The sequence below is a fragment of the Macaca thibetana genome, chromosome 6, assembly GCF_024542745.1.
Source record: "Macaca thibetana thibetana isolate TM-01 chromosome 6, ASM2454274v1, whole genome shotgun sequence".
Lineage (NCBI taxonomy): Eukaryota > Metazoa > Chordata > Mammalia > Primates > Cercopithecidae > Macaca > Macaca thibetana.
In genome coordinates this window covers 66,252,023-66,260,690 of record NC_065583.1, presented here as the reverse complement: position 1 = coordinate 66,260,690, position 8,668 = coordinate 66,252,023, and positions in this window count along the sequence as shown.

Genomic DNA, 8,668 nt, shown 5'->3' with positions numbered 1-8,668 from the left:
CCTTTTTCATAAGTTTAAGGACAATTGACAATTGCTTGCTTTTTTTTTTTTTTAAACTATCTCTTTACATCTTTTCCCAACTGGTATTTAGTACCTTTCTTCTCAGTTTTTAAGAGCTGTTTATTAATTAGAAGCTTATGATATACTTTGTGTTATAAATTGCAAATATTTCTCTCAAGTTTTAAATTTGTTTTATTACTTTTCCTTTTTTTGCTTTGAACAAATTCTTTTTATTTTTGTGTAGTTAAATTTGTCAATCTTTTATTATTTTTTTCAATGCTTTTGGATTTGTAATCATCCTAGAAAGGCATTTCTCACTCCAAGTTTATAATGAAGTGAATTCCTGTTTTCTTCTGTGTTTTCACCTTTCACATTTAGATATCTGGATTATTTGGATTTCATTCTGATATTCAATGTGAGATATGGACCCAATTTTTAGTTTTACCCAAATGATTATCTAGTTATTTCAACATTATTCTTTAAAAGTATATGTTCAATGGTAATTTTTGATGTCACTTAACTTTTCATATATAATTGTCCTATTTCTTCTGAATTTTCTATTCTCTTCTACCATTGTATCTGTCTACTTATGTATTAATGAATAGATACTTTTTAAATTATAAGGACTTAATGAAATGTTTTAATAGCTTATTGGACTAGTTTCTCTCATTGTTCTTCTTTTCCAGAGTTTTCTTAGCTTTCCCTGCTTGCTCATTTTCCGTAGGAACTTTGAATCAGTAGTCTACTTTGGGGAAAAAAGCTTGGCATTTTCATTGAAATCACATCACATTTATTAACTTGGAAAGAATTAACATGTGTATGAGGTGCAGTTGTCCTATCCATGAACAAAGCATATTTACATTTGTTTACATTTGTTCAAGTCCACTTTTACATCTTTGAAAATTAAAGATTTTCTCTTTTTTCTTGAGTCTAACAATATTTACTGCAACTGTAAGCTGGATTTGCCCTTCCTTTATATCTTCTAGCTTATTTTTCTTTGAATATATAAAGACAATCACTTTTCTTTATTGCTACTTTGATCACTTTTCTTAATTTTGGTATTATTTTTAGAATCATTATCTTAAGAGTTTCCATTTATAGTATATACTCTCTGAAAATAGATATCATGCTATCTCTTTCTATCCAATCCTCAGACTTACATTCTAGACAGGGAGAAGGAAAAGGGCTGTCACAGTTTGGTTTCCCATGAAATTAGATCATGAGACAAGGACTTGGGTACAGGAGGTAGGTTGTTTGGGAAGTGATCTCAGGAAGCCAAGTTACAGTGTCGACAAAGTGAAATAGGAAAGGGAGAAAAGCCAACAGAGAGTGTTTTAGTGGTTACTGCTGTGGGCAACTGGGCCTCACTCCAGCTGGGGACCTCTGAGGAATCTTATAGGACATTCCTTAGAGTTTCTCTACTAAGGGGTGGGAAAGCTGAGTTATCTATCTACCAAATCCCAAACCTCACTGGTTGAGCGTTGCTGTGGGGACATTAAACACCAGCATTATAGGCTGCCATACAATGACTAAACAAGCTTCTAGAGAAAGCTGTTAGGTCAAGAAGCGGAGCAGCATGGACACAGGTGGAGGCTGTCAGTGTGGATGGGTGAACTCAGAGGCAGGACATCTACAGTTTGTTGCTACAAAGGCAAAGAGCAAAAGGAGGATGACAGTGGACCTGTCACATCTAAAAAAGCTTTCCTACAAGTCTTTCCTACCCAGTGCCTTCCACTTAGGTATCATTAACTATAACTGAATCACACAGCCAACCCTAGCTATGAAGCATCCTGAAAATATACTTTATTGGGGTTATTATGAGGATGAGTGGGTTAGTTGCTAGCATTGCCTGCCATACCAACCTGTCTTTTTCTTGTTTCTTGGTTCATAAGGTTCATAAATATAGGCTTGGGTGCAAGCCTATTTTTCCTCTAAGTCTACTTATTATTAAAATACTATTTGAAAATATTTTATAGTCAGTTTTACTGTACATCATTGTATTCCCTCCCAATCTTCACTTAATTTTTTGAATTCTTAACCTGTCTTAGTCTCCTGATACTTATGTTTCTATTTTTTTCTTCTTGTATCTCCTGTAGTCCTTCTAATGAATATTGATGCTGTGTTATTTAGGGTATAGAATATATAACTTAGATTTTCATTGTGGATTACACCTGTTGTTATTGTAAAGTATACTTCCTGTTTAATTATTTTTGCCATGAATTCAATCTTATATTTAAAATCACTGTCTGGTGATTCCTTTTTGTTTACATTTATTCTGGTATGCCTTTGCCCAGTCTTGTAGTTTCAACATTTTAGAATCACTTTATTTAGGCCTGGCTCTCATCTGCACCATATAACTCAATATTGTTTCATGACCAATATGTGAGTCAAGTCACAGCCTTCTATTTTTTCTATTCCATTTCATTGTCAGCTTTTTGGGAAAAAAAAATACTCTATATTTACTGTCACCAATTCCTGACTTTTCATTAGCAACCTCCCTTGACCCTGAAGTATTCAGTAGCAGTGTGTTGAATGCAGAAAGCGGGTAGGTCAAGGAGAGTGAAAGGAGAGACTCTACCTCTCTTCTCCTCTGCTTGTTACTGATTCTGGGTCAGGAATAAGGAAAAGCTTTACGTTGGATATGATATGATGGTTGTGATTTAGGCAACGCTGACGTTTCAATACCTGAAAATGAGTAGTAGTCAAAGTCATCAGAAAATATATGGGCTCCACCTAAGATACTGTCTGAGAGAGGGAAGAGATATCTATCAGATTAAGTTTAAAAGGCGATCAGTAAGAGGAAAAAAGAGGCTACTTTCCAATTATAACCAAACAAGTTCAACCCAATTAATGAACTTGTTGCCCAGTGTTGCAACTAGTGATTTTCAAATGTTTTACATAAGGATCACTATTGCAAATTGAACAGATGGTGAGACAGTTTTGATTCATTCTAAGTTCACAGAATAATATGCTGAAAATGGGTGGAATTGTTCCAGAGAGTTACACAAAATCAAATGTCTTCGTATGCCTGGGGACTGGATTTTTAAATAAGGCTTAATTATAACAAAATATTTGTATTAATCTTTCAAATACACCAACAAATGGATGATTTCACCTCTAGAATTCACCAGTGTAAATGGGCAGGGCAGGAATAAATTGTTTTTCACTGACTAGTGAAATCACAATGCAAGCTAAGCAATGTTACATATAGGGTGATAGCTCCCTCCACAATTCTCTCTCAGGTAAAAACAGTTGAACGTCTTCTATCAACTTTTCACTATTTCCATATAGAATATTCTATTGTTTAAACTATATTTCTGGATATGAAAAAGAGAAAGTTATTTAAAGAATTCCCAGTCATTTGGCTTCTATTTTACAATTCCTTGGTAATGTTAGAGTTCCCTAAGCAGACGCTCTCTAATACACTATAGTTCCCCAAGGATGGGCCTAAAAAATGAATTCTTTAGCAACTGTAACAGCTGCAGCAACTACAGTGAATCTTCAAGTGTAGCTGTTAAGATAAGATAGTTTGAGGGCAGGTATAATAAAAGGAAAAAGTCTAAATATTTATTTAAAAAATAATAATTTCTACTTTTGATTACCTGTTATGTGTCAAACATTCTTATTAACACTTATTATCTCCTTTTGGTGTAAATAAATATAGAAGGTAAGAAATGTACTTCAAGAATATAGAAGGTAAGAAATGTAGTTCAAGAAATGATAAAACATCAGTGGATGGTTGGGACTTAGGTAATGTTGGGAATTTTTCACAATTATCATGTACTAATTTTAACAGCTGTACTGACTACCTCTAATCTGCTTTTTATGTGAGAAAAGCAATTAACTATTTTTTCAACCACTGCTTTTGGATTTTTGTTATACATAGTCTGAGATATAATAATCCCAACTGATACTGTTAGTTTAACATTACCTGGTACCTATAAAATATAATGAAAAGGAAATGTCTAGTGATGGGTGTGACCTGGAGCACAGAAACATCTTATAGCTTGTTCATGTTGGAAGGAAAATCAACTAACATTAGGCTGTTACTAAGCATTAAGACTGCAGATACCAAACCAGTTTGCCTACAACAAAGAAGTGGATGTCCCACCCTGATTTGGGCATGGATGCAGGCCATGTTGAGAGACTTCTTAGGGTATTACAGGTCAGTCTGAGGAAAATGCCTAGTGGAAACCTTGCTGGAATCAAAAGAGAAAGCAAAAAAGTGCATGTAGTTGGGGAGGTTTGTTTTTGTATAAATATGCAAATCCAAGCAGGTGCTTGACCTGGCTGCCAGTCAGTGTAAATGAATGAAAGGTAATGACTTGTTGATTTTTTTGTCTTCGTATCAATATGTCTGCAAGGTTTGGTTCTTAATATTGCAGGCAGGAGTATTTACTCCCTTGGCAGAGGTTGGAGCTCTAGCTGTTAGACACCTGTCACAGAATCGCTGATCTTCTTCTTTAAGGCGGCTGTGGGGAGACTACCTGAAGAAGGGTATAAAGAATGGGGTTTCAATATAGAGTAGACTAAATGATATGTTTTATAAGGTAAGTCTAATTGACACATATTGACTCTGTGCACTGAAAACAAGGATTATACCTTCTTTTTTAATACTTTCACAAAAATGTAGGCCCCAAATCCTCAGTAAATGCCAAAAAGCAGAAATAATGCAGATATATTTCATTGATCACAAAGCAAATCAACTGAGAAGACAAAAAGACCCTATTACCTGGAATTTTAAAACTCTCTTAAAACTCTAGAGTCAAAGATGGTATCAAAACTAAAATTGCAGCTAAATTAGAAAACATAACACTACATACTAGTGTCCATGGAATACAATTAAAGCAACCCTCAGAAGAAACAGTGGTTTTCAATAATTGCATTAGTAAATAAAAAAGAGGCCGGGCACGGTGGCTCACGCCTGTAATCCCAGCACTTCGGGAGGCCGAGGCGGGTGGATCATGAGGTCAGGAGATCAAGACTATCCTGGTTAACATGGTGAAACCCCATCTCTACTAAAAAATACAAAGAAAAAAATTAGCCTGGCATGGTGGGGGGTGCCTGTAGTCCCGGCTACTCGGGAGGCTGAGGCAGGAGAATGGCGTGAACCCAGGAGGCAGTGCTTGCAGTGAGCCAAGATCGCGCCACTGCATTCCAGCCTGGGCAAAGAAGAGCGAGACTCTGTCATAAATAAATAAATAAATAAATAAATAAATAAAATACAAAAGAATAAGAGTAAATGAATTAACTACCCAGCTACAAAAGATAGAGGAAAAAAACAGCTACCAAAAAGGAGATAAGGAAAAATGAATTAGAAAAGAAAATAATAAAATCAAACTAAGAAAAATGGTCATCCCAATGAATAAATTTAACAAATTAAGATGGATAAATTACTAGCTAACCTGGTCAAGAATAAAATTAAGAAAGCACAAAAATACATAATAAAAAGATACAAAGGAAAATAAAATAATCATAGGAGCCTATTTCCCTCAACTGCCTGCAAGTAAATTTGAACGTTTAGGTAAAATTAATCATTTTTTCTAAGAAAACACAATTTATTGAAATTAGTGAATTAAAAATCTAAACATTAAATATTAAATGTACAAGAAAAAAAGAAAACAGTTGTCAAGGAGGTAGGCTTCCAAAGAGCATCTGGCTCAGAGGGCTTCACAGGCTAATCTTAAAAAATCTTTATGGAAGAAATAAATAGGCTCTAATGCTATTTTTTGTCTGTTTGTCTCTGAGACAGGATCTTGCTGTGTCACCCAGGCTAGAGCGCAAGGGCATGATCACAGGTCACTGGAGCCTTGAACTCCTAGGCTTAAGCGATCCTCCCACCTCAGCCTCCTGAGTAGCTAGGACTATAAGCACTGCCCCACTATGTCTAGCTATTTCTTAATTTTTTTTTTGTAAAGATGGGGTCTCCTTACGTTGTCCAGGATGGTCTCAAACTCCTGGCCTCAAGCAATCCACCTGCCTCAGCCTCCAAAAGTGCTGGGATTATAGGCGTGAGCCACTGTGAGTGGCATCTAATGCTTTTTAAATTGTTCCAGAGCAGAGGCATAAGAGGAAAGCTTCCAAATTCTATTAACAAAAGTAGCATATGCTTGTTACCAGAAACTGACAGCACAAAAATCACTTATGAATACTGATTTTAAAATGTTCACCAAAGTTTTAGCAAACAGAATCCAGCAGTACCTTAAAATAATTAAGGGAAAAAGAATTTTTTCCCTAAGGTCTCAAGAATGATTTAACATTATTCACTATTTTAATAAGTGGTTGGGTACAGTAACCTGGTTCATTCAGTATCTACCCCAATCTCTCTTTTGTATGCCATCCTATACCATAAAGGCTGGAAAGTTCAGAATCTTCATTTCCCAGGCTCCCTTGCAGCCAGGGTCTTCCATGTGAATTACGTTTGAGAATCAGATAGATGCATTTGTGTGAAACTTGTTTTCAGAATACAATTGGTGGCACCTGAGGCAGCCATTTTACTGGGGTAGCTTGTAGCAGACACAGTGAGACTCTGGACTGGTAGTCCTTTTATCGGTTTTCTGATCCAGAGGTGAAAGATAAGAAGGTGTGTTCCTGGAACTAAGAATTGTGGTGGCAGACTCTCATTCCTAGATCACCTTAAGATGACATGCTCACGAAGTGTGGGATGGGAGCATGACTTCCTGACTATGACAGAGGGGGCAGATCCCTGGGTGGGGCCAGTTTTGCAGTACGGTTCTGGGAGCTACTACTAGACAGCCTGCTCTTCCAGCTTTCTACTGATTTACATGCAGCCAATTCCCTGTATTAAACCCCTTTCTGTTGTTTGCAACTGAATTTTCCCTGATAAAAGTGATTAAAAAAGAAAAAAATTATGCATGATTTTCTCCAAATATGCTGAAAAGGCATCCAATAGATCTCAACATCCATTCTTGATTTTTTAAAAAATCCCAATAAAAGAGGAAAGATGGATATTTCCCAAAAGCCAGCAGTCTGCTCAATGAGGAAACACTAAAAGCATTGCCATTAAAATAAACAGCAAGACAATTTTATCTACAGTCATCACTATTATTTGGTGTAGTTCTGGAGGCTTAACCAATGCAATTAGACAAGACAAAGACATAAGAGTTATAAACATTGGAAGAGTGGTACAATATCACTATTTACAGATCATTGTATACCTGGAAATCCCAAGATACTCAGTTATACATGTGTTGTGAACAATATGAGAACTTGTGGAACTGATGGGTAGAAAATTAGTGTGCAAAAATGAATCATCTTCATCTGTACAAAAAAGCAGTTAGAAAACATAATAGAAATAAAGACCCAATTTGACATAGTAAAAAAAAAAAAAAAACCAAAACCTGAAACGTAAGCTCCATTCTGGAAAGGACTTTGCCTGCCTGCTCACTGTTATGGTTTTTGAGTATGTGAAAGAATACAACAAAAACAAATATTTTAGGTAGACAAGCTGGTCTATAACTTGTAATAAAAAGTAAAAAACAGAAACAAACACACAAACAAAAAACCCAGAAAGTTTCAGGAAAAATCAGTAACAGTGAGGGACATGTTCTGATAAATACTTAATGGAACACACACACTTTCCCTAAGTAGAAACATTTGACAATTGAGTAAATGATAAAGATAGCATTTTAAATAGTAATCCTTTCAAAGAGAATTCATGCAAGGTTAACTTGCATACCCACGCATGTCTGAAAATGCCTTTATTTTTACATCTGTTGGAGAGTTTGGCTCAGCTGAGAACTTTAGACAGAGTAAAAATTCCCTTCGGAATATTTAAGATATTGTTCTCTTGTTTTTTTTCCATTTACTATTGTCACTGAGAAGTCAGATATTAATCTGATTCTTGTCCCATCTGTAGCTAATCTGTTTACTCACTTTAAAATGTCCTAAACAAAATTAAATCAGGCCATTTAGCTACTTATTGCCAGAGGTTTGAGCAGGACCCAAAGTCTACCAAATCTACTAGAGCACTGAAGTGTTCTTTCCATCAAACCTCATATCACAATTTCTACTTACTGAGAATAATAGGATGTCAAAAATATAAGCAAAATTAATCATCAATAAGGCTTGACTTCTTTAATGACTTCCTACCAATGGAATTTAAGAATCTCACCTTTCTTAAACTGTATAAAATTGCATTTCAGTTTTTATCCACCAGATGTCATCTGAGCAACAGTAGAAAACATACAGTTCATATTTGATTCTCTCCAAAAGAAAAAAATATTTTCGTCTTTTATGCATGAAAATTAGAATGTTCTTGTTGTAATATATCAGTAATAGAAGTAAGAGCAAACCACTTGAAATCCTGGCAGATAAATAAAAACATTTACTTTCATGTTAAGACTCATAAATATAGTCAACTGACATTTAGTTTCTTAAATGGATTGTTCCCAAAATTTTATACTAAATCTAATAATTATTTTTTAGCAAAAATGGTTAGAATGGTTTTTAATACTACCAATTTCTATGTGATACAAATAGTTTTTTTTAAAAACACCTCAATTACTTATACCAGAATATAAATCAAAACAGTAGATACCAGCAACTTTGAAATTCATGAACTAATTTTTACCTGCAATCTCATTCAGCCTTCCGTAATTAGTTATTCCCCAATATGTTTGAACAGACTTCTTAAATGACCTGTAAA